Consider the following 27,982-nt stretch of genomic DNA (forward strand, 5'->3'; position numbering starts at 1 on the left):
CCTACGGTCTTGGCGTGCATCCGTGCGTCGCTGCGGTCCGGTCCCAGGTCGACGGGCACGTGCACCTTCCGCCGACCACTGGCGACAACATCGATGTACTGTGGAGACCTCACGCCCCACGTGTTGAGCAATTCGGCGGTACGTCCACCCGGCCTCCCGCATGCCCACTATACGCCCTCGCTCAAAGTCCGTCAACTGCACATACGGTTCACGTCCACGCTGTCGCGACATGCTACCAGTGTTAAAGACTGCGATGGAGCTCCGTATGCCACGGCAAACTGGCTGACACTGACGGCGGCGCTGCACAAATGCTGCGCAGCTAGCGCCATTCGACGGCCAACACCGCGGTTCCTGGTGTGTCCGCTGTGCCGTGCGTGTGATTGCTTGTACAGCCCTTTCGCAGTGTCCGGAGCAAGTATGGTGGGTCTGACACACCGGTGTCAATGTGTTCTTTTTTCCATTTCCAGGAGTGTAGATGTACTGGGGGTGGGTGAAGTGAAATGGAAAGAAGACAAGGATTTCTGGACAGTTGAGTGTAGGGTAATATCAATAACGGCAGAAAATGGTATAACGGAAGTAAAATTCGTTATGAATACGAAGGTAGGGCAAAGAGTGAGTTATTGTGAACAGTTCGGTGATAGAGTAGTTCCCATCAGACACGACAACAAACTGACACCGCCAAAGTTAGTTGAGATGTGCATGGCGACATCGCAAGCCACAGGTGAAGATATAAAAATGCGTGTAATGATACTGAACGGGTAATTCAATGCGTAAGGGGAGATGAAAATCTAACCGTCATGGGAGACTGTAATGCGGATGTAGGGGAGGGAGTAGAAGTAAGGTTTGCTGGTAATATGGGCTTGGTAGTAGGGCCGAGAGAGGAGAGAAACTGAGTTCTGCAATAAATTTCAACTAGTGATAGCGAATAATGTGTTCAAGAATCACAAGATTAGGGGGTGTACTTGAAAATGGCCGGGAGATACCGGAAGATTTCAGCTAGATTATACCATGGTCAGGCGGAGATACCGAAATCAGATATTGGATTGTAAGACGCACCCAGGAGCATATGTAGACTCAGATCACAGTTTAGTAGTGATGAAAATTGCCAGGGGTTTAAGAAACTAGCCAGGAAGAATCAATGGGCAAAGAAGTGGGATATGGATGTACTAAGAAGGGATACGCTTGAAGTTCTTTGAGGCTATAAATACTGCGATAAGGAATAGTCAGTAGGCAGTTTAGTTGAAAAAGAGTGGACATGTCTAAAAATGGGCAACCACATAAGTAGGAAAGAAAAACATAGCTACAAAGAAGTTAACTTCGAAGGAATCATGGGTAACAGACGTAATACTTAAGTCGATCGATGAAAGAAAGAAGTTTCAGCGAAATTCACGAATACAGAATTATAACTCACTTCAAATAAATAGGAAGAGCAGAGAAGCTGCACTGAACGCACCGAACGTGGCACGGATACAACAATTGCTCATGAAGAAGTGCCCATACCAGAGGATGGGTAACACCTTTAGTTCCTGCTATTCGTCGCACACTGGTTGCAGAATGGTCGTCCACTGTACTTAGAACAGGCTCCTCCAATTCAAGAATGTGAACTGAACGAGGCCTACTTTGTTGGGTGCTACGGAACCTGTTTCCCCAAGGCGCTGGAAGAATTGCCTGGACAGCTTAACACATGGAACCCTGCGAGCTGAAAATCGTTCAATGTACAGGTTACTTGCTTTCAGATTAACTCCATCTGCTAAACCATAATAGTAAACATGTATGACATTTCCCCATTTCCCCATTGCTAGGTTGTATCAGAGTGAGCCGTGGTAAAAATTGCTGTTTTGAAGAGCGCGCCGCAGCGCGTAGTATGAAGCAGTCGCCTTCCGTTTTGGCGGTGGCGCTGCTGTGGCAATCGCAGCTTTGGTGCCTCCCTCTGGTTGAAAAGGGGAAAGGTTGCCCGTTCACGTGCATTTAAGGGGAGCTATGAGCTCGCCAGTGGAGCAGTCTGGGTCAGTCTCTCGTCCCCAGCTTGCTAGTCTGTCTCTCGTCCGCATTTGTTAGGCAGTTAGTGTCTGACTGTCGTTCGGAGTGCTAGTATGTCTGTCGTTCGGATCAACCTTCAAAGCGGGCAAAACGAGAGTCTTTCCACTCCGTCAGTAAGAGAACTCAACGAGTGGTCGTTCGGTCGGGGCTTAGTTCCTGCATCTGAGTCTTCGCGTTAGGCCGCCAATCTGCTCGAGTTTGCTCAGGCAATGCTCATTGGCGGTTGGATCGATCGGTTGGCCGGTCGCGCACTGAGACACAAGATGACTTGTCCGTCTTGAGCGTCGCCGCATGTGAGGTCGCCACGTGAGTCCAGTGGGCCGCGGCGTATAGCGAGGGATAGTGACTTCGCGGTCGACACTAGAGCAACAGGAGTCAACCCACATCAGTCTGGCCGGTGCGAGCTGCGACGCAGTGAGACGGGAGATCGGCGCGCCTTCCTGCGTCTGTTGAAGCGGCTGGCAGCGGACGGTTCGGGAGAGCGATTTGGGGGTGCTGCGCCAGGTCTTCTCGAGAAATCGCAGTTTATTAGAAGTTAAGTGATTGGTGATATGTTGTTTGATTTCCTCTTTTTAAATTCTACTTGTTTTCTTGGTGAGGTCATCAGCCTTTTTGCTTTGCGGTCCTCCCACCATTTTCCTCCGTTTGCGCAGCCGCGGGAAGGTGGTTGTTTATAAATTGGGTGGTCCGTTTGTCCCTTGTGGAGTAGGGGCAGGTTAGAGCAACCGGCGGTTCGGGTTGTTCGGTAATCTCCCTATCAATCTACCGTACATTAGTAGCTGCCTCTGTCCTGTTTGTCGGATTTGGTGTGTTAATGAATTTATTGCTTGGAGTGTAATGGCCTAGTATCTGAAATATGTTTTAATATTTGGAAACTTTGATATTATTGCCTATGACGTTGAGAGGCGGTATCTGTGTACTGTAGAGCATCTTAACTATTGTTTGGCCAACCTTGTAGAATTTTATATAAGATTGCATTTCATGGGCTTTTATTTAAATTATCACTTTAGTATATAAAGTTGCCACCCTTTCACCGTAAGACTTTTCTTAGAAGTTAAAATCAAGTTGCACCTTTTGTGGCAAGGTTAATATTTTAATTGTTAGTGTTTTGTACCATTTCCATCCTTCCTACGGGGGGTGCATAGTTTGTGTGCTTGTGTAAATTGTTAAAACTCTTGGTTTAATCTGGTGTGTTGCAGATTTGCACCAGTGTAGTCTCTCAGAGGCTGTTGTCAGCGGTCGTAACTACGGCCGTGTCAAAAGGGAGCGGCAAGGTTCTCTGCCCGAAAGCTCATACAGTCAAAACTTGTTTCTTTCTGCCTTTGAATAAATTGCACTTTGATATTTATAGGGTGCTCTCTGATTATAACTTTAAATGTTTCTTTTAACAAATGCTTTTAGGCACTATTAAAGTGAATAAAATTCCAATTTTTTAAAAGGAATTTGGTTATGATTTCATCAGTTACTCCCTGGCAACTACTTCCATGCTTACATAGTGTGATTACATGTGTTAATGTTCTTGATGAATCGCTAGTAAATAAAATAAATGCTTAAGAATATTCATTGAAAATAAATCACGGTTCACAGAGTATCTGCAAGAGAGAACACATGTTGTACCTCACCACAAGCATCAGAACAACATGTACCTTAGCATGTCCTGTAAGTATTCCAACCATCACCGTAAGTACCCGGAGTTAGAAAAAATGTACGCGAACATAAACAGGTGTAACAAGACTAAAAATGGTTCAAATGGCTCTGAGCACTATGGGACTTAACATCTGTGGTTATCAGTCCCCTAGGACTTAGAACTACTTAAACCTAACTAACCTAAGGACATCACAAACATCCATGCCCGAGGCAGGATTCGAACCTGCGTCCGTAGCAGTCGCGCGGTTCCGGACTGAACGCCTATTTTTTACTTTATTTTCATTTTTTTTCTTTCTTTTTTTGTTTGTATCCAATGTAAGGCTTACCACCTTTGCTGACATACATGTTGTTGTACTATCGCATAAATAGTGTCTACAAGTCCATATGTTGACAAATAGTGGCTAATTAGAAAATTAATTAATTAAGGAAATGAATAAAACTGAAAATGCCCAAATGAAAGACATGAAGACATTGCGGATAGTACAAATACAAAAGAAACATGCTCCTGTAGCAATGAAATGAAATTCCTGTCGGGGGCGACACCTGCTCACGACCCGACGTTCGATAGAGCAAGAGAGCCATCTATCGACTCGTTCTCCAGACGTTGGTGTAAGACTGGGTCGTCTTCTCGAAATTAACTAAGGGTCCGTAAGTGTGATCGATGTCTATCTCGGCTTCTTCGTCTATCTCACCTCTCACCCGTCACACCCCATCTGGCCGGCGGGTCGGTAAATGTAAGTCGCAAGTAATTAGCGAAGTCTTCCCTATATTTCTTATGCTGTTGCAGCTTCGTGTGTCCATCCAGGATAAAATGCCAAAAATCAATTTTGTCCTTTTCCGATTCGTTATACACATAGCCCACCACCATTCCCCGCACCCATGTCACTGCATTGGTATTTTGGACCGGGAAATAAGATTCTTGGGGGGGAAAAAGTGTGTCTGATGAAATTGTGTGAGGGGCGGAACGTAACAGGAACGCCAATATCTGTTGTGCCAAGTGCCACACTGGAGCCGTCCCACTACATGCTAAATGATGTTCATCAGTGTCCACTGTTGCGCAGCCTAAACATAGTGGAGTGTCTGCCAAATGAATCGTGTGCCGCCGTTGATTCGTTGCGAACTTCCTATTTATCACCACATACCATGTTGAGCGTACCGACGTTGGAAGGTAAACGTTCCGTATAACGCGCCATATCTGTCGCCAGTTCTTGTCTGGGTACTTCTTTTCCAGGGTATTCCTGGGGCACCGGCGCAGTAAGAGTTGGTATACGTCTCGCGTCGTCGGTAGTCGTGTTGTTGGGAAGGAATCTCTGACATAGCTAAGCTCCAAAAAAAAAGACTTGAAATGTGACAGCTTCGGTGAAATATGGCCCACATCGACTGGGGGCAGCATTGAAGTGGGCGCTAGTACATCGGCCAACGCACCCGAGATATTGCGAAATTGACCGTGCCACTGTCGGAAAATCGTACTGACGAATAACGCCCGCCTTTTCACATACGTTCACTAGACCAAGTCCACCCTCTCCAGGTGGTAGCTTAAGCGTTGTGTATCGGATCTTAAACAGGTGTCCCACTCTCACGTAGGTTCCGAAAGTTGCTTGTATCCGTGCCATTGTGCGCGTTAAAGGCAGGACATGCGCTACGTGAGTGGGTCTCGGTGCTAGGTATACGTTAACATTGGTCACCCTCTGAATCATATCCATCGCTCTTAATTTCTGTAACAGCACCATTGTCCGCATCAGCTTCAATATGCGTCGGTAGTTATCCGCTGCTGTCCGCTGCACATCCGTGTGGAACGTAATACCTAGGCATTTTATGGTCTTAACTAAGATGAGCGGGCCTTCCTCCCCTGGTTGTAATCCTCGACCGACATTCATGCAGCGTGATTTTTGTAGATTAAGCACGCTTCCTGCCGCCATCCCGTATCGCTGTATCCATGCCAACGCCGTACGTACTTCTTCGCCGGTCCGTGCCACCAGCATCACATCGTCAGCATAAGCGCGGCAATGAAAGGTCAGTTGTGGCAACGGCACCCCCTCCAACCGTCTTCGGAGACCATATAGACAGGGTTCCAAAGCCATTGCATAAAAAAATATCGAAAGGGGGCAACCTTCACGAACTGACCTTGAAATAACAATGTAGTCAGTGCCCCGCCCATTCACCGATACCTTTGATCGTACGCCGTGTAACAGTCGCATGATCACTGGGATGAAGGCCTGTGGGATTCCCAATCTGCCCATCACCGCATGCAAAAAGGTATGATCCACTCTGTCGAACGCATGATCGAAGTCAATAGCGACGAGTGCCCCACGCACTCGGCATGCCGCTGCTAATGCGATGATATCTCGGTAGTCACTGAGCGCCGTATGTACGTTGCTCTTACCGCCGAGGCAAGTTTGATCTATGAGGAGTCTATCAGAAAGTGAAGACCGCAGGCGAGCCCCAAGGATGCGCGCGAAAATCTTATAGTCGCAGTTCAAGAGAGTGAGTGGTCTATAATCTCCTGGATTTCTGCCACCGCGTGGTTTGGGTATTGGGATGATGATACCCTCAGTGAATGCGGCAGGTATCTCAGTCTGCGGTAACAGGAGTTCGTTGTACATCTGAATCCAGGTCCGTCCCATGAGGTATGCAAAGGCGCGGTAAAATTCAATTGGGAAACCGTCCCGTCCTGGGGACTTGTTCGGAGCCCCCCTGGCAATTGCGTCTATCAGCTCGTCCTCTGTTATCGCTGTGATGAAAGTCTCTGCATCCAGTGGTGGTCCTCTATCTGGCATTTCCGAGATGACATCATGTAGTGTCTCGTGGTTCACATGTACAGGTCCATATAACTGGCGGAAATAGTCGGTAAACACATGCGCAATATCACGCTGGTGCACAACTTGCTGGCCAGTTTCAGAGATTAGTTCCCTGATCAATGTTCTGGGTCGTCGTTAGCGTTCACGTACCACGTGGTGCATGGAGGGGGTTTCGGCAGCAACTGTGTCCGCCAATCTCGCCCGGACCATTATACCTTCCATTCTTAGTCTCGTCAGCTGTAATAACTTGGCTTTTATCCTGCGCATGGCCGTGTACCTTTCCGGCGATGGTTGTTGGGTCATCAGCTCCCTCAGGGCTGTAAAATAAAAATCAGCCGTTGTGCGGTTCCACTGCGATTTGTCCTGCCCGTATCGTATCAACGTTCTCCGTAACGTTGGTTTTGCGCATTTAATCCACCACTGGAGAACCGAGGTGTATGCTCGTTGGCGGCGAACGCAGGTCTCCCAGGCCGCCTCTATCGACCGGTGACATTCAGTGTCACGTAAAAGTGCACAATTCATTTTCCAGTGACCTTTACTCCGCCATATCTTCTGACGCGTTAGTGAAATCGTACAGACGTACGCCATATGATCCGTAAAAGCCGCTGGCCAGATTTCGGCATCCAGTATCGTCGTCCGTAGAGCTCGTGTCACGTACACTCTATCAAGTCTACTCGCCGAGTGTCCCGTGACAAACGTATAACCCGGTCTGTCACCATGCTGCAGTTCCCTGGTATCCAGAAGCGCCATTTCGGTAATCAACGCACGCAGTTCCATGCATGGCACATAATGAGGTACTTGGTCCTTTTTGTCGACGACACAATTAAAGTCGCCGCCCACTATATAGTTATCAAAGCGTCCAGCGAACAACGGTGCTACCTCTTCGGTGTAAAAAGTCGCCCTTTCTCTTCGTTTTGTGGAGCCAGATGGTGCGTATAAATTGATGAAACGAACGCCGTCGACAGTGATCGCTACGCCGCGTGCCGAAGGGAGAGACCTGACGTCCTCCACTCCTATTCCTTCCCTGGTGAGAATCGCCACACCGCATCCACTTTCATCGTGCACTGAATAATGTGCCTCGTAACCGTAGAACTCTGGCGGCGATGTGAAACGCACTTCTTGTAGGAGTACAATATCCACGTCCGCAGCGCGTAACATATCTTTCAACATTTGTATTTTAAGCGGTGTCCGTATGCCATTAATGTTTATCGTGGCAATGCGGTACGCCTGGCTTGTGTTCATCAGTTGTAGGGCGGTGTCATCAAGCGTCCATCTGCACCCCCGGCGCTCCTCAACACTCTAAGTTGGTCAACATTTCCCGACCCCTCCCGGCCTCTGGCCAGGACTGTCCTCAATCGTCGCGTTCGTATTTTCATCCTGTTCCTGTTGGTCCATTTCTTGCGCCCAGTCCCCCAGCATATTTCCGGAACTGGTCGAAGGATGGGAGGTAACGTTGTCATCGCTCTGATGTTGGACAGTTGTCATCTCCACTTCCGCCTTCCGGTCACCATAAGGAGAGTTCAAGTTATCGTCGCTGTGTAGTTCCTGCATCGTCATCTCGGTAACTGTTGAATCCACTGGTCTCAGGTCGATACCGTCGTTGTCGTCCACTGTCCCCTCGGGACTATGGCTATCGTCAGCAGAAGTCAGTCGACGCTTCTTTCTTCTCTTCGGCGAACGCTGTTTCCGTTGCCTTGCTTCCGCATCGGCTGTTGGGGTTGCGTATCCTCCGTCTTGGGCCTGGCCTATCACGCTCTCGGTGGAAGCACTGGCAGCCACCACGGATGAGCCTGGAGCGGCCGTCAGCTGCATCTCTTGTGTGGTGTCCTGTGTCTGCTGTGGTGGAACCGGTGGTCGGAGTTCCAGTCCGTTGGTGTCGATGTTCTCTATAGGGGTAGCTGCTGGTGCCCATCGGAAGTCTCCCTCACGTCGCCTCTCAGGGCTTCCACAAAGGTCAACGGTAAGACAGGCGTCGGTTGTGGCGCCTGAACGTCATCCCGTGGAGTTTGCACTAAACGTCGCTGGAGGCATTCCGGGCGGACGTGACCTTCTTTCCCGCACCCCGAGCAAGTGCGAGGTTGCCCATCATAGATTATAATCGCTCGACAACCTCCTATGTACAAATAAGAGGGGACGTGCTTGCGCAGTTCTATCCGTATTTGTCTCACCCCATTTAAAACGGGGTACGTGGTAAAACTCGTCCATTTTTCGGCGACATGGGATAGAACTGTACCGTATGGTCGAAAGGCGTCGGTAACAAGTTCAGACGGGACCTCAAACGGAAGTTCGAAGACTCGTATAGTGCGGATCCCCATTCCCGCGTGATCGACTGTAACCGCACCAATAGTCCCGTCGGCATGACAGAAACGATACCCGTTCGGTGATCGTTGTAGAAGTCTCTCGCAAGCAGCCTCGTCAACTAGCTTGACATAGACGACGCTTGAAACGAGCGATAAATTGATTCCCACGATTTCCTGTGGATCGATTTTTACCTCTTCTCTGAAGAAACGTTCAATCTCGTGTGCCTTTGGTCGTGTATAGTCGTTCGCAAAACTGAACTTCAAAGTCGTTTTTCTGTACGAGTGTGCCATCTCGTTCTAGACTCACAACATCGCACACGCGAAGCTGCTCTGGCGTAAACAAACAGGCGCGCGCACCACAGCGCGGCCGGCAGGCAACACGGTCCGCACTGCGTCACTGCCGAAGGCAGACTGAACGCCTAGAACCGCTAGACCACCGCGTTCGGCGTAACAAGACTACTGCACAATCATAAAATGTAAACGGAACAACTCACTGCAGACCAGTGAGTCAACTAATGTTTACGTCGGTATTGCATGGCAGTATCCCAGCACGCTGTTGACTCGGAGCGCCAATGCAACAACGGTGTTCATATCCGCAATCACTTGTTCGTGATGCCTTCATATCTCGCATTATTCTATTCCAGGGGTTGTAATTAATATTAATTATCGGGTAGTCGTCTGTAGTAGGACAAGTAATGCACTGCCATGGACACCATTACAAGAGCACCTCCTATGAACACGTTCATATGTCATATGCCAGAACGTATACTTTGTAGAACCCATGGCCGTAAGACTTTTTGTTTTGTTTTGGAGAGTACTATCATCCCCTGAAGTATAGGATAATCGTTTTATCGCCTGGTATTGGCGAAAAATACGGGGTCGGGTTCATTGCCAGACCAGACTACATAGTCGTCATAGTGTCCGACGAGCCATACGATCGAGTTAGCCTTCGTCGGAGGGAAAACGGATCAGTCAGGGGACGGAAGAAGTTCAATCGAGAAAGCAGCTTCAGCGAGTCCAATACCAGTGTTCTCGTCCTGAAGAAACAAGTCTGTGTGGTAATCTATTTGGTTGACGACATGTGTCGCAAAAACCAGTTACACTGACACCAATGCGATGAGGCAACATCCATCGGGAGGATGGGAAGACTAACGTGAAACCACACTGTTTTCCAGGATATCAATGGCGCGGCCATTTCAATTGAGCGAAGTGTAGATTGTACTCCCCAACGAGAAAGGGAAGATCCAGTGGTAAGGTGTGTCACTGATAAACTGTCGGCTCTCAGAAAACTTATTACAATATAAAATTCACGTATGCGCCGCAGTTTAGAGTTGATCCGGCAAGCATCGACAGGGAGAATCAGACTGGACAGTCGAAGACGCATAAATAAGCGAGACGTAATAGAATGAGTACCCCGAGTATATGTTAAAACGTTACGCAGTATAAATGATATTGAAGCCTTCACTTTGGTATTGGGAAGTCCCAACCCTCCAAGGGGAGGGGACCTCGCTACCACTCCATACCGACGTCCAACTTTTCCGAAGGAAACGACCGGATCGCCAATAGAGCGCAGCCGTTTGCATCGGGCAGCGATCCACGGTAATCCCAAACGATTGGTGGTGAGCAACCACCGTTGTCCGTGGAAAAAATGGTTCAAATGGCTCTGAGCACTATGGGACTCAACTGCCGTGGTCATTAGTCCCCTAGAACTTAGAACTACTTAAACCTAACTAACCTAAGGACATCACACACACCCATGCCCGAGGCAGGATTCGAACCTGCGACCGTAGCAGCAGCGCGGCTCCGGACTGGAGCGCCTAGAACCGCACGGCCACCGCGGCCGGCTGTCCGTGGAATGACAACTTGATGAAAACCCCACAATGGTAACAGCACACGTTTCCGTTCATCAATTCACGCCGCAGAAGGAGAACAATATCAATCCAGTATGTCCTTCAGTAAGGACATGTCATCGATATGACGTAGAAATACCATTACGTCATTCATGTACGTCCGAGCAGGTTCCTCCTAGTGTTTTCCAGCCACGTAACTGATCAGCAATACGGCGAAGCTGAGGTTGTAGGGACAAGGTAAAAAGCGACATGGAGAGGCGGCACCCCTGCGGTGAGCCCCGTCGGATGGTGATCTGGGGAGAAAGTTGTCCATTCAACACGACAGAGGCTTGAATACCAGTAAAAGGACTGGATAATATCTGACACGCAATACGCTTGAGTCTGGTCGCTTTGAGCACTTGCATCGAGAATCTATGAGTGATCCGGTCCAGTGCCTTGCTAAAATCAATAAAAAGTAAGACTCCGGAGACAGAACTCGCTGGAGCCACCGCGACGAAACCCCGGCAGTCAGAATCGTGCGCCCAGGCACACAGCTTTGGTGAACAGCAAGAATTTTCTCTATAAATATCGACAAACGGCTACTAACCACCCGGGCGACAGTTTTGTAATCGAAATTAAGTGGTGTGATTTATCAGTGTATGGACGTGCGGTTGTCTTCGGAATTAGAACGACTGTACCATCCTTCAAGAGGTCAGGAGTAACACCCTTCGCCCTCCCGAGATCACCTCATTTACCAGTGCTGTAATGGCATGACTTATAAGAGGTCAAAAATGTACATAAAATTCCTTAGACATACCGTCGACTCCCGGCGATTTTTGCTATGGCGAACCACCAAAAAAATGTTCAAATGTGTGTGAATTCTTAAGGGACCAAACGGCTGAGGTCATCGGTCCCTAGACTTACATTCTACTTAAACTAACTTACGCTACGGACTGATCACACACACAGACACACACACACACACACACACACACACACACACACACACACACACACACACACACACATGCCCGAGGCAGGAATCGAACCAGCAGTGAGGTGATACATATATACCATCCCGAGTAAAGTCACTTAGAATTCATTATTTAATGCGGGAGTAATCACGCAATACAGGAGAAGAGTAAATACATCATGGACAATCATATGAATAGCAGGGACATCATGAAGGTAGGTAAAGTAACTACAGATGTGGAAATATCATGTTGGGACGTCAGTACGTGACCATCGTTGTGAATGAGGGAGGCGATACATGCTGTTTTTCGACGGATCCGCAACCGCATAAGGTGGTATAAGGGGGTCTGTTCACCCTTTCGGAAGAACGGTATTTTGATCGCACCCTGAGTCTTTCTGTTATCTTTTTAACCGAAGAAGCTTCGCCTTAAAGTGGCGGACATATCATAACGGGTAAGGGGGCTTGTCTGGCACCTTCATAAAGTTGTCGCAAGACGGAATAATAAAATTCCTGGGACCGACGGAGATTCTTCGCTTCCTCAGCGCCGTAATGCATTAACTCTTTCTGAAGCCGCAGTTTTGCATGCCTTGGCCACCACTCCATAAGAGAAGTATAACGCTCCTGCGAACGCAATTTACGATGCCAAACCTCCCTAACGCTAGTGTCAGGGGCAGGTGTGTTCAACAGGGCAGGCGACACAGTTTTACTGGTTACGGCACATGATTTAAGGATACAGCTACGGCACAGTAATCAGTGAAGCAAGTGGATATCACCTCTCTAGCTAACAGTCGTCCACATAAAGAATCAGAAACAAAAAGAGATCGAGTCGGCTGCTGGAAGTAGCTGTAAAATGCATATACCAGACGTCAGTGGGATACTGACAGATCCACGCATCGTGTATTTGCGAAGAACGCTTCAAATCGTCTAGTTACTTACTGAAATTAAATTTAGGAGTCTGATCCATAGGACGCAAAACATAGTTAAAATCCCCGCCTAACAGAAGTTTCTGCAGAGTTTTATGAAATAAATATACTATATCCTCTTTATAAAAACGCTTGCGATCTATGGAACGACCACATCCTGAAGGGACGTAAAGAAGAATTAAAGTAAGGACACAAAAAGTGCAACCTATTCGTCGGCGGTTGTCAAGAACTTCGAAATCAATCTGTGGTATTTCCTCCCTGTAAAATAACGCAGTGCCAGTGGATAGTTCAGCAGCTATATTAAAGAAAGTAGGAAAGCCGGAAATAGAAAAACGGTCAAATAAAACTTTTTGCAAAAACATCACGTCGTACTTGAATCGTAAATAAAATGTCGCAGCACCGGTCGGAACTAATTCTGTTCACATTCAACGTAAGAAAGGTATCGACCTGTGTCTATTAATTACAAAAGTAAAGGAGCTGATTACTTGCATGTGATCTTTAAAGTCGTGTATCACAGTCCACGCAGAGTCAACGGATGAATCTGAATGTAAAGAGGTGGATCCCTCTTTTCCGTCTCTTTTATATACGAGTATTTTCTTTTTTCGCGAGGCCTCACTCTCAGATTGAAAACACTGTTTGATGCGGCTTTGCGGGAAGGCGACTGCCACGTGGGGCAACATGAGGAGGGTTCCTGTAGAGATTCAAAATCAGGTACAGAGTATACACCCCACTCTTCCATACGTGGGCGGTGCTCTTCCTGATAATCAACGGAAACGAAAAGTGGCGGAACTTCTTTTACCGTCACTACGTATTCCAATGGCACACTCGTGCCGAAGTGGTTTTGATCAACATTGGCCTGTGGCATGCTTTTCCCATCCGGAGGTGCAGAAGAAGGGTGGGAATACGTTGCAGGCCGAGGGAGACCCCGAAAGTCCTTGGATACAGCACGGAGAACCGGAACAGGTCTGTCCTCATGTCATCCCGAAGAGGCGGTCTCGGTCTCGGGAGACACATCAGTGGGGTGCTGGACACTTTAGAGTCTTGAACAGCAGCTGACATGTTATCATTGGGTATGAACTCTGGGTAGAGAGAGGCCTCCTCCAACTGAATCTTTTCAGCAGAGCGTAGAAGGGATGAGAAATCATTTGACTTCTCACCGTCTTGCGTCCGTCTACGGTTGTTTTGCAGTGGAGGTGGTGGCGGCGCGGAAGCTACAGTGGCGAAGTCCCTACTTGAGGTTAACGTCGGAAATGACATACAGCTATCGTGCAGTGACTTTGTTAGGCACAATGACTGTCACTTGTGGAACCAGTTCCACTAAAGTTAGTCGAAGATGTTCACAGGTGGATTGTAAGGGCATGACACGACGAGAGCAATTTGTGTCCACTTTCATTACATATACAGGGTGTTACAAAAAGGTACGGCCAAACTTTCAGGAAACATTCCTCACAGACAAATAAAGAAAAAATGTTATGTGGACATGTGTCCGGAAATGCTTAATTTCCATGTTAGAGCTCATTTTAGTTTCGTCAGTATGTACTGTACTTCCTCGATTCACCGCCATGATTTCATACGGGATACTCTACCTGTGCTGCTAGGACATGTGCCTTTACAACTACGACACAACATGTGGTTCATGCACGATGGAGCTCCACATTTCAGTCGAAGTGTTCGTACGCTTCTCGACAACAGATTCGGTGACCGATGGATTGGTAGAGGCGGTCCAATTCCATGGCCTCCACGCTCTCCTGACCTCAACCCCCTTGACTTTCATTTATGGGGGCATTTGAAAGCTCTTGTCTACGCAACCCCGGTGACAAATGTAGAGACTCTTTGTGCTCGTATTGTGGACGGCTGTGATACAATACGCCATTCCCCAGGGCTGCATCAGCGCATCAGGGATTCCATGCGACGGAGGGTGGATGCATGTATCCTCGCTAACGGAGGACATTTTGAACATTTCCTGTAACAAAGTGTTTGAAGTCACGCTGGTATGTTCTGTTGCTGTGCGTTTCCATTCTATGATTAATGTGGTATAAAGAGAAGTAATAAAATGAGCTCTAACATGGAAAGTATGCGTTTCCGGACACATGTCCACATAATATATTTTCTTTCTTAGTGTGTGAGGAATGTTTCCTGAAGTTTGGCCGTACCTTTTTGTAACACCCTGTAAATCAGGTGCCTTCTTGAAATGTGTAAATTATATGTATCCCGTATCCACACGCATGCAAAAGAGAGGGGACATTCGTTCGACCACCATGTCTATGGATAGAACTCTAGTATCAACATGTAAACGATGTTGAGCGGACCAGCGTTCCAGTCGATATTTTCCATGTGTCCCAAACTTAAGCAGGGCAGCCTTGACGAAACAGTCATCAACTTCGGGTGGAAGGTTAAGCATCCCAACATCCGTATATTCCACGTCTGAATTCGCCAGTATAACCACACTATTAGAGCTACCGCAATGAGTGAAAGAGACTTCCTGTCCGAGCCGCAATACGAGTCTGCCAACCTGAAGCAGGTCTAAAAACTTGACGTAAAACAAATATGATTCAGAAACGAAGTAAGCCATGTGAACCTGTTCTGGAGGTACCTTGATCGTATCTACAAGCCAGTCATGAATTTCTAACCAACTTGGCTGCACACGTGCCACGGACTTGTCAAAACTAAAAGTGTTCCTGGGAGTCATACGCCTTATCATGGCGCAAGACAACGCTCCGTCTAAGTCGAGTCACAAACACGAGACGCTGAGAGAGAAACAACGATGTGGCGCATAATACGAGTCACACGGCATTGAGGACAAACAAGGAAGCTCTCGCAGCCCTACGATAGAGAAGGCAATACGCAGAACCTAATCGCCTGACGTGCAGTGCGGGAATGTACTTAAAACTGTGTGCTGGACCGAGACTCGAACTCGGGACGTTTGCCTCTTTCACGGGAAAGTGCTCCACAGACTGAGCTACCCAAGCACGCCCGTAGCCCACATTACTTTACAGCGCTAAATTCAGTGCAACTAAGCATCATGAGTTCAGTAAGAAACGTAAGTCCACAAATGGCTCCGAGCACTATGGGACTCAACTGCTGAGGTCATTAGTCCCCTAGAACTTAGAACTAGTTAAACCTAACTAACCTAAGGACATCACAAACATCTATGCCCGAGGCAGGATTCGAACCAGCGACCGTAGTGGTCTTGCGGTTCCAGACTGCAGCGCCTTTAACCGCACGGCCACTTCGGCCGGCACGTAAGTCCACAAAATCAAGCAACAAATGCAGTTACTGTCAGGCATGTTAAAACTGTGTATTCCATATTTGAACAGAGATTCTAGCCTTTTGGCAGCGACGGATAGTAAAGATATCATTGGCAAAAATCATAGAAGCTAAAATAAAATTTTCTTCCTGGGACGAAACTGTTGTAGCAGGGAAGAGAGAAACTGAAGTATTAAGTTTGTCCAAAGGACGCACTCGGACAGCTCAACTGGTAACAGCATCGACAGCGAAAGACACAACTCTGGTTTCGAGTTAATGCTTTGCTCACGATTTCTGTGGCAGCAGATACTTGGATGCAGAGTGCAGAGTGAAATTACAATGAAATGAAAACCCTTAGCTGCTTACAGGCGTTGACATACGTCAACGGGGACAGATGAAATTGTGTGCTCCGACCGGGACTCGAACCCGGGATCTCCTGCTTACATTGCAGACGATCTATCCACCTGACCCACCGAGGACACAGAGGATAGTGCGACTGCAGGGATTTATCTCTGGCACGGCTCCTGCGAAACCCACACACTGAACGTATTGTCCCGCACTACATTCGTAGTGCCCCCCACCCATTATACTCATTACTCGCGGCGCGTTGCCGATTCCCGTAAGAATTCGGGTACTGTTTGTGCATCCGCACAGAAGAAGAAGATGGTCAAGTGGCCGGTGAGCCTTAACTATATATATATTAAGATAGTCTATATGGATGCAGAGTGACAGATTCAGTCTTGAAAGAGAATCGGAAAACTACCCTCTGTTGAGTATATGTTCCATAAGATATTCAAATTTCTGTTATTGTAATCACAAACCGTTTACAACGATGTGTTAAATTACACTTACAGAGCCAGTTACCAGTTATTCAAATTATGCACTATCACTACAATTGATGAATCACGTAGCACAAAGTAAAAAAACTTATCATCCTATAAAATAAGTGATAACTGGTATATGTGGAACGTCACGCGATACAGTTTTGTAACAGCACGACGGCCGAAAAATATACTTGACAATAAAAAAGTTCATTAGAATGTACAGAATGCTTAAAACATAGTCATGCTAATGCCAGAATGATTACACAGTACATACGTTAACTGTTAATGAAGGATGAAACCGGACGGTCTTGTAAAATTACACTCGTAACTTGAACTTGGATCACGAGAAAGAATCAGTTCAACCGGTAAAATGAGCTTGAAAGGACTGAACTTCTAAAAAAAATAGATTTATAGTTTTGAATGAACAACTGAAATCCTAGAGTTTGGCAGTGGTTGAGTATACTGCATGCCCACATCAAAAAACCGTTGCGTGGATATGCGAAGTCGAGAAAAGATGGTGGCTGCTCACTTACCTGTTCCTCAACAGAATCCTGTCTGATACTGGCTTCCTGTCTTCTTGTCAGAACTCTAGAAAGTTCAGACAACCTTCGAAAGCAAGTCTCTCTGTAAGATGTTAGTTAAACAACACGCAAAACTTAATGCAGCACAAGTAAGCACTCAGAACGAGATCAATCGTCGCGAGTAAGAATCGCAATGTTGTCAGGCAACTGCTCGTGACGTATCCAGCTACAATGCATTGTTGAGAGCGTCGTCCATGACGGAAGACAAAAAGTGTCCATCGCTTTGATAGTAACGATGATACATAATAGCCAGTGTAACTGATTTACCACGATCGTAATTCTTCATTACGTTAATAATAAAAGATTCCCAATTCATTACCATGGTAATTTCTCATTTCAAGCACAGAACAAGCTAGTATTGAATGCAAACGTTTCCTTAAAACTTCCCTATTCTGTAACAAAAATGAAACGTCTTTCTTTATGAGTTTATTGAAATGAAGATAATGTTCAACAAGAAGTAGATACGTGTCTTAGTAATTACATGCAGATGCCTTAAGGACTGAGTATTTACATATGAACAGCGACTAACAATTGTGGGTTACGTAGTTTAACAAAATTTTACAAAATTTAATAAGTCTATTAATTAGTCTATTAATTAGTATCTAATTTGTCTATCCATTCAGGGCTGCCTCTGTCGCTGCATAGAAATCTTGCAAGTTCCCATGGTAGGCTCTTCTGCTACAGCCTGTTACAATGTGACGGATCGTCTGGTGTTCGTTTCCACTGTCACATTGAGAAGATGAAGCTTTTCCCCATCGGTAGAGGTTTCCAGCACAGATACCGCGGCCTGTGCGGATCCGATTAATTTTTTTCCAAGCATCTCACGTTAGTTCCATACCGGCTGGTCTTGTGTCAGGTCTTTGGAGGGTCTGATTTTCCTCATGGGCAATAGTGTTCCACATTTCTGTCCACTTTTTGTTGATACTGAGAGTAGCTGCCTGTAGCGATTCTGCCAGTAGGACAGATGGCTGCCTGGATTTTAATCGGTTCATTCGTAGTGCAGGAACGTCACAGTGCATTGGAAGCGCGGGGATTTTAAGTAATTTTTGGTATTCCTTGAGGAGGGCGTCCTGTCTTCGGGGGTCTGGTGGCGCAATTTTGCTTGTAGGTGGTAACCAGTGTAGAGGAGTAGATTTGATGCAGCCTGTTGTAGTCCTCATTGCTGCATTTAGCTCCACGTCAATTTTTCTCACATGTGTGCTATTAAACCACGCTGCGCCACTGTATTCGGCATCAGAATAGACCTGCCCTAAGGCAGCGCATCGCAGTGTCGTAGCTCTTGAGCCCCACGAGGTACCACCCCGGTATGATGTTATTGCGTGATCTTAGCTTTGTTGCGGTGTTTTCTATGTGCTTCCTGTAAGAAAGTGTTCAATCAAGAGTCACTCCTAGATATTTTGGAGAGTCTTGGTGGTGAAGGACCTGCCCATTAAAGGTGACATTCGATTTCGCATTGGCCATTCTGTTGTTAAGGTGAAAGCAGCTGACTTCAGTCTTCGTTGGATTTGTTATCAGTCTCCGCTTTTTTAAGAATTCATCTGTTGTGCTTACATCTACGGATAGAAGCTCCTCGCCAACTTCAAGAGTTGTCTGTTTGGTGGCCAAGACCAGATCTTCTGCATAGATGAACTTCCATGACTCTGTTTCAAGGAGGTCAGCCGTATGAAGTTGAACAGGATTCATGCCAAAACTGAGCCTTGAGGAAGACCATTATCAAGTTTCTTCTGTCTGCTAAGTTGGTTGCCAAGGGCTACTTGGTAGTTACTCTCAGATAGTATGTTGTTTATGAGCCTGATTGTACTTTGGCAGTGCATAGCACTGGCGAGTTTGTACAAGAGTCCTTATCTACTACGGATCTCTTGGCTTAAACATGAACGCGACTCTACTTCACAACGGTTCTTCTCAGAGCCAACCAATCTAAGGTTTGAGTAACAAGTGTATAGCTCGGAAATTCTATATCATAAAAAGAAAATGGCTTGGAAAGAGATATCTTTAAGAGGCCTCTTTAAGAACTGCAGCACAACAATGGTAAAATCGAGACAAGTAGCCTTAACCATATTTTTCGAAAACTACAACAGGTCACTTTGTATAGGGATGTATTGTCACGCTCAAAAGTACCCAAACGACCTAAATTGCGGTCCGCTTGATTCCTATGCAAACCGCATAACGTAACTTTCTTGCAGGGCTTCTAAACTGTTTTCGATACAGTCGTTTGACTATACAAAAATGTTACTACAAAAGACCACTGCATGGCAATCAGTTACAGTGCTAATTAATAGTTCGATAATACAAATATCGGGAAAAAGTTATGAGAGATGACGCAGATCTTGAAGCTTGTAAAATTTCAAAAAGCAAATGTCAGCTTACATTAAACGACGAAAAATATTGTACAGGACTTGGGTCCGGGATTCCTATCCAGCAACTATCATCCCTGTTAAGTAACCACTGAAGACCTTAAATATGGTTTCATTCACAAGTAACGAAGTGTACGCATGTTTAAACTTAAAATGATATGTTGTAAACTTTTGAGCTAGACAATGATTCGAACTCAGCGTCTAATAGATCATTAACTAAGAAGAATAAAATGTTAGACATCGAAACTTTTCACGAGTTCCTAGATGACTAAAACTGAAAAGGCAAGACAAAAAAGTTGTGCCTTACCAGGATTTGAACCCGGCACCTATCATCGTTGTTTCCTGGTCATGAACTGACATTAAATATCTATTTATTGAATCAGTAGCGAGATGTGCGTTTGCTTGAACTCATTATGTTACGAAAAGATTTGTGCCGACTGGAAGTATCTAACATGTAGGTATCATCGTCGTTGACTACAAACGAGGAGACGTTAAGTATCGAATTCTTTTTCACCAGTATCTAGAAGTGGCATGTTGAACCTGAAATGATATGATGCAAAGTATGTATCTAACTGGCACCAAAAATTATTGTTGACAGCGCATAGAGAGACGTTGAAAATCATAATTATATTTCGTCTGTAGTTTCGTATGCTCATGCAGCCTGAAACGACATGAAAATGTTCGAGCCAGAGCAGGATCCTAACCTAGACACCCGCCTTTCGTGGAGTCCTTGGGGAGTTTTTAGTCTTAGATAAACAGTAGATGATGAGACGGTGAGTAGATCAGTTCAATCTGAGAGGAGTTCTGAGTTTGAGTCTCTTTCCAGTACCAATATTTTCAACGTTCCAAGTTCAAACGCAACAAGAAATAATAGCCCTTTGACCTTACGTAATGACTGGCTCATTTATAAAATGAAATTTCTGTTGTAAGAAAGCTTACTGGTGACAGAGTTTCTACTTGCCGCGACACCGGCCTCTGTCTTGGTCCAACCTTCACAGACTCTCCTCCAGTCGTAGTGAAAGGACACCATTTTTTATGTGGATATGGAACCACGGAGCAACTCTATGTTGTTTAATTGGCGTTGTCAGAGGTCAAGAGTGTCTGTTTATGCTTATTAAAAATGGGTGCCTGAAGTGTGAAATGTGTCCATCCCTTAAGCATGCAGTGTGGGGTTTAAATGGAGTGGGTTCGGACTGGGATTTTATTTTTACTAAAACTTTATTCACCATGCAAAAGACCAATTTAACAAGATGGAGAATATTATTATGAAACCAAAGATTCTTTGTGGCCAGAATGGACTTGAACAGGGCTTGAATAACGCAAAATATCTTGAAACTTCCTGGCAGATTAAAAGTGTGTGCCGGACCGAGACTCGAACTCGGGACCTTTGCCTTACGCGGGCAAGTGCTCTACCAACTGAGCTACCCAAGCACGACTCAGGCCCGTCCGCACAGCTTTAATTCCGCCAGTACCTCGTCTCCAACCTTCCAAACTTCACAGAAGCTCTCCTGCGAACCTTGCTGAACCGAACAGAACAGAACAGAACAGAGAGGTGTGAGGACGGGGCGTGAGTCGTGCTTGGGTAGCTCAGGTGGTAGAGCACTTGCCCGCGAAAGGCAAAGGTCCCGAGTTCGAGTCTCGGTCCGGAACACAGTTTTAACCTGCGAGGAAGTTTCATATCAGCGCACACTCCGCTGTAGAGTGAAAATTTCATTCTAGAAACATCCCCCAGGCTGTGGCTAAGCTATGTCTCCGCAATATCCTTTCTTCCAGGAGTGCTAGTGGCAAGCGCGAGATAAGCCACTGCAAATGTGAAATACTGATACATTGATAACCGGTGTAACCGCCAGAATGTCGAAAGCAAGCATGTAAACGTTCATGTATTCTGTTATAGCGGTACTGGATGTCAGTTTGTGGGATGATTTTCTGTACCTGTACAGGGACGGTTAATGCTGTATGTGGATGACAATGGATTTGACGTCCGATAATGTCCCATATGTGCCTGACTGAAGACAGATCTAGTGATCTAGTGATCTAGTGATCAAGGAAACATATCGATCACTAGAACACCCTGATTTACAACAGCGGTATGTGGGCGAATGTTATACCATTGAAAACACCCCCATTCATGAATGGCAGCATAAAAGGTCGAATCACCAGATTGACGAATAAATTTGCAGTCAGGTTTCGTGGGATAACCACGGGAGTGCTCCTGAATCGCACCACAGACCGTATCCCCAGATTCAATGTGTCTAGCACGCAAACAGGTTGATTGCAGGCCTACAACTGGCCACCTACTAACCAACACACGGCCATCACTGGCTTCCGAGGCAGAACCAACTTCTTCAGAAAACACAGCGGATCTTCACCCTGCTCTCCAATGAGTTCTTGCTTGAAAGCATTGAAATCGCAAGTGGCGGTGGCTTGGGGTGAGTGGAATGCACGCTACAGGGCGTAGCTGTCTCGGAGCTGTCCTTGAAGTAAACGATTTGTAACAGTTCGTTGTCTCACTGCGGTGCTAACTGATACTCAGATTGCTGCTACAAATGCAATAAGACGCGACAGAGCCGTAATCCGAACACGATGGATTTCCCTCTCGGTAGTGCCAAGTGGCCTCTGGACCCCGCGCTTCTTGCGACTGTTTATTCTGGTGACCACCGCTGCCAGCAATCGTACAGGGCCTATATTCCTGCCAAGTCTTCCTGCAGTATCGTAGAAGGAACATCCAGCTTCTCGTAGCCCCATTACAAGACCTCGTTCAAACTCAGTGAGGTATTGATAATGGCGTCTTTGCTGCATCGAGGGCATTCTTGACTGACATCAACTCACCACGTCCAATCTCTAACGTAACTAAAGCTCACGACTGTTACAGCGTTTATTTAAATCACACCTGATTTGTATCCACGTAGTGGCGCTACTAACACCACCCTTATGCGACTGGCGTTAAATTTGAATAGATATCATCTTTCACATGTAGAAACTCGCCAACGAACTTTCGTTTATGTCGCACAACTTCTTGGCGTTGCTCTTTCTTTTCCGTCAGCGTAATATGGAATTGTCCAACACTAAAATGGATCTTCTAATGGACCAGTTGTCTAAACTATCGCAACAGTTTCGCGTAGACGTCTATTAGCTTATAAATGTGGATTTTAAAGCGAGATTTTGCTACGATTTTTTTATAAAAATAGAAATGTGTGACTCCCTAATATCGGACAATGACTTCTGTGTGCAGGGAATCAGTGTTGTTATTGTAAGCAACGATAAGGGTGTTTAACTTGGACGAGATACAATTGTAAAGATATATACCAAATTTGAATGTCATATCACAAGCCCTTGATTGAACATTCATCAGCTTTATTATATTCCTTGATATGCATCTCGTAGTAACTTTTGAATCTGTCTAACAGGCTTCTGCAATCGGTCTACTAGGGCAACAACACATGGAAGTTGAGTGATGTTCAAATAAACCTTGCAGACAATCGAGAGCAAGAGAAGATTGTGAACTGTGTTCTGTCCGCCCATAGTTTTAATTGAGTGCCTGTAAACTATATGGAGAGTGAAGATTTTGCTTCCATGGGGATCCACAGCCTCTAAGTGTTTAATAAAAGAAAACATTGCCCTCTTTGTACGCTGTAATGTGCTTCATTAAAATCTTGTTATTAGATTATCAAGCACATTTCCCACGTCACGTATAACATTTGCATACATCACATTCTTTTGTGTCACATACATAAATCTTGAAAGGAAAACATAAGATGAACATCAACAAAAGCAAAACGAGGATAACAGAATGTAGTGTAATAAAATCAGGTTGTGTTGAGGGAATTAGATTAGGAAATGAGACACTTAAAATAGTAAATGAGTTTTGCTATTTAGGAACCAAAATAACTGATGGTCGTGGTAGGGAGGATATCAAACTCAGACTGGCAATGGCAAGGAAAGCGTTTCTGAAGAAGAGAAATTTGATAACGTCGAGTATATATTTAAGGGTCAGAAAGTCCCTTCTGAAAGTATTTGTATGGAGTGTAGCCATGTATGGAAGTGAAACATGGACGATAAATAGTTTAGACAAGAAGAGAATAGAAGCTTTTGAAAAGTGGTGCTACAGAAGAATGCTGAGGAATGGATGGGTAGATCACGTAACTAATGTGGAGGTACTGAACAGAATTGGAGAGAAGAGGAATTTGTGGCACAATTTGCCTAGAAAAATGGATCGGTTGGTAGGACACATTCTGAGGCATCAGGGGATCACCAGTTTAGTACGGGAGGGAAGCATGTGGGGTAAAAACCGTAGAGGAAGACCAAGAGATGAATACATAAAGCAGATTCAGAAGGATGTAGGTCACAGTAGTTACTCGCAGATGAAGAGGCTCGCACGGGATAGAGTAACATTTGAAAGCTGCATCACACCAGTCTTTAGACTGAAGACCACAACAACAACAAAACCAAAAACCAGAAGTCGTACTCTATCGTAACGTAATTAGAGAAATTTTACTCCCTCGTAACGCACTTTACGTATGTTACGATGGAGTAAGACTTCTGGTTTTATGTAAGTGACATAAAAGAATGCGATGAGCACCATCTGTAATACATGACATAGAAAATGTGCTTGATAATGGCTCATGGTCGAAATTAGCTAATTGCAGGATTTTAATAAAGCCTAATACAGCCTACAACAGACAATGTTCTCTTTTATTGTTGGAGATTGTTAATAAAGACTCCAGCAAAGGCAATATACGAGGGGCGTTCAGAAAGTAAGCTCCGATCGGTCGCGAAATGGAAACGACTATGAAAATCCAATAAAGCTTTGCACAGATGTGTTGGGTAGTGTCTCTAGTATAACCCCAGTTAGCATCACGTCGCTCTTCTCATTTCTGAGCTCGCAGTGAGTGCGTAAAGATGTCTAGAAAATAGTGTCTGCCGCCAAGTACGAGGGCCTGGTGAGAAATTTCGCCTGAAGCTATGCAGCTAACATTACATAACTGTAGTGCTGTTTCGTCTTCACGACAATTCTCAGCCGCATTCTGCAGGGGCAATGAAGATGCTCCTGCATCGTTTTCAAATGGAAATGTTAGATTACCCACAATACAGTCCGCAATTGTCTCCCCCTGAGTTTCATCTCTGGTCACATGAACCGCTGTCTTTGAAGACAACATTTTGACACAGACAACGAGGTGTAGGCCAGCGTGGAGAATTTGCGGAAAGCACTGGCGGCTGCCTTCTATGATGAGGCTATTGAAAAGTTGGTACAACGCTATGACAAAAGTCTAAGTCAGAACGGCGACTACGTAGAGAAGTAGCTGAAAGGTGTTGCTAATTGTTACAAGTAAAACATTTCTGATGTTCACTGTGGTTTCAATTTGGCAATCAATCGGAGCTTACTTTCTGAACAGGCCTCGTATCAAGTATTTTTCAGAAGTGTTATGGTAAAGCCGGAGAGAGAAATTTTTTTTAGTCCAGAATAATGTTCTCCACAATACCGTCAAACATAGGTATTACCCAATAAGGAATGGTTTCAACAAAGAATATAATTAAGCAGATCTGAAGAAAAAGAATCAATGTGTCGAACAGACTTGAAGTGCTCACTATTGAAGCATATGCAAGTAGCGCAGCTGTGACATATAGCTATACGCAGTAGTGTACATTGTACTTTGGATATGGGAGACATGGAACATAAATAGATGTTTTGGATATTCTGCATAGCTTTCATTGCATTAGAGATACATGGTTGCAAATACTTTGGTGAAGATAGCAAAATACCTGTGTACATATATATGCTCACATATGGTGAGGTAATTGCTTAAGCTACTGTGGACGTCTTAGTGGTCTGCAGACCTTACGTGAATCAAATCAAACATTCAGATAGATAAAACAACTCCCAATATTAGAATAAAAAGCCACTCACCTACCTGTCCCACTATACGCAGCGATTGTAGCACAGCAAATGTTTCAATATAATGAAGTAACACATACATTTACGAGTTGGTAATCATCTTACAAAATGCCTTGATGTGTGTCTTCCTCACTCAAGGGCAGGGTATTAAGCTGCTCTTGATAGCTCCATGGTGGTGCTAGATATTTTTTGTACTAATAAATACTTTTTTTACAATGTACCCAATGCTAGATGCACATTTTCTTATTAATAAATATACAGGGTGATTCAAAAAGAATACCACAACTTTAAAAATGTGTATTTAATGAAAGAAACATAATATAACTTTCTGTTATACATCATTACAAAGAGTATTTAAAAAGGTTTTTTTTCACTCAAAAACAAGTTCAGAGATGTTCAATATGGCCCCCTCCAGACACACGAGCAATATCAACCCGATACTCCAACTCGTTCCACATTCTCAGTAGCATATCAGGCGTAACAGTTTGGATAGCTGCTGTTATTTCTCGTTTCAAATCATCAATGGTGGCTGGGAGAGGTGGCCGAAACACCATATCCTTAACATACCCCCATAAGAAAAAATCGCAGGGGGTAAGATCAGGGCTTCTTGGAGGCCAGTGATGAAGTGCTCTGTCACGGGCTGTCTCGGGTAGTTTGGGTTTCAGCTTAGTCAACAGCGCCTCAAGCGAACAAATGTACAACTAAATGAAACTTTATAGCTCCCTTAATTCGCCGACAGATAGTGCTTAGCTCTGCCTTTTGTCGTTGCAGAGTTTTAAATTCCTAAAGTTGTGGTATTCTTTTTGAATCACCCTGTACTTTAAAAATATACTTTAAAAATTTCTTGTATATTCTATAAAAGTATAGGACAGAACTTTATATCGCAAGTTATTAAGATGTTTCAGGAATCCGTTAAAAAATATTTCTCATTGGATAAGGCTCGAAATTAGTGGCTTTGTACCGAAAACAAACAACTTCGTATCAAGATCCTTAAATCTCCATGCTACAGAAAATTTGTAGGAAGCTAATCTACTGTTAATAAAATCTTGGTTAGTAAACCTTGCAGGTATCTAATAGTATACTACACCCACTACAAATCACAACTGCGTCACTGCATGTTGTATGGAGAGTACATCACAGTGGTAAATGCTCGATTTTTTTGAAAAAAAAATGAGTTTGTATCACCTTCTTTCTTAAAAAAGAATGGAGTCTTTATTTCCCCTATAAAAGAAGTAATCAGCGGCAAGGTTTGCAATGCTCTGTAAAAAATTTTAAAGTGGGAGATGGTTTACTTCGTTTATTGCAACTACTGTGGAAAAGATATTCTACAGCATACGCTTTAATCTCTTCTACACAGTACGAAACACAGCTCTGTGGTCCCAAAACTCCACACAGCATGTTGGCACCCATAGCAATGGAGTGACTACGTTGCCAAGCAAACTTCAGAATTTCAGGGGGGTGCTGATTACTTCGTTTCTTCGATCTGAAAAGCTGAAACAGACACCTGACTAATCTAATAAGTGCAGAAAGAGAAGACGAGACGGGAAAAGGTTTGGGTGAACCATCTCCGAGTTTATCCTTGAGCATGTCTTCCTCCATTTACTTTTCTAGCAACTTATATTAACTTGTAATCGTGATGTAGACAGTTATCTGGATCAGACATAATGTTGGCTTGGGAGTGACATCTCACATTAAAAAAACATCAAGGCTGATACTTTAATAAACACACGGTGTCCATAATTCACATTCCAGTTTCAAAAACCCTGAAGAAAGAGAACTACTGCTTAGAATATGGTGAAATTGGAACAGGATATTGTTGACGCATGGGGAATCGTCATGAAACAAAAAAATTTAACGAAATTTTAATCAATTGACGTAAATGCGGTCGGTTACAAATGACAGTTGAATTGTCATACGACAGCTATGGTTTGAGTTGCACATTACACCGTCTGTACCGTTGATTGTGAATGACTGCATAAGTCTGGCGGTCAAGAGCTGTGGCGCTGATAGTTAAGATTATCCACCACATTGGATGGAAAAATATGTTTTTAATTGTCCTGGGACCAAAAACCGCATAAAAAGCAAAATGACATCGGTTTCTAACTGTCGTGAGACTGGCGCAAGACATGTTCAGTATGCGTTCTACCGTTTTCTGCCACAAGTTGAAATAGAGAAACAGCATGTTGCACAATAGATAGGAGTGTCGCGGGGGTCACGTTCAGAATGTGTTGCGCAAAGCGTGCAATCAATCCAGCAACGTTCCTTATTGGAGCTCCGAACACGACGTCTTTCACATAACTTCACAGCCATAAGTCACACACATTAGAATCAGATGATATGGACGGCTGCACTGTACGAAAATGGCGTCTGACAATGACATCACGATTTCTGAAATGCCCCTGCTGCAGCCGCTTCCCTGGCTGTGCAATATGCGGAGGAGCGCCATGTTGCATAAAAATGATCCTACCAACACCGCACCGCTGAAGCGTTGGAATGATGTTGCTGCGCAAAAGACTCTCATAGCTTTTGCCGGTGACGGTATAGGTAACAGGACCCGCAGGACTCATCTCCTGG

The 27,982-nt window shown here is 45.0% G+C and overlaps 1 non-coding gene across 1 annotated transcript; it reads right to left on the reverse strand.

The window, feature by feature from the left end:
* Positions 1–20,872: 20,872 nt before the first annotated feature.
* Trnat-cgu lies at positions 20,873–20,947 on the reverse strand. Its single transcript has one exon. It is a non-coding gene; the product is annotated as a tRNA-Thr (tRNA).
* Positions 20,948–27,982: the final 7,035 nt, after the last annotated feature.

The sequence above is a fragment of the Schistocerca americana genome, chromosome 6, assembly GCF_021461395.2.
Source record: "Schistocerca americana isolate TAMUIC-IGC-003095 chromosome 6, iqSchAmer2.1, whole genome shotgun sequence".
NCBI classification, from domain to species: domain Eukaryota; kingdom Metazoa; phylum Arthropoda; class Insecta; order Orthoptera; family Acrididae; genus Schistocerca; species Schistocerca americana.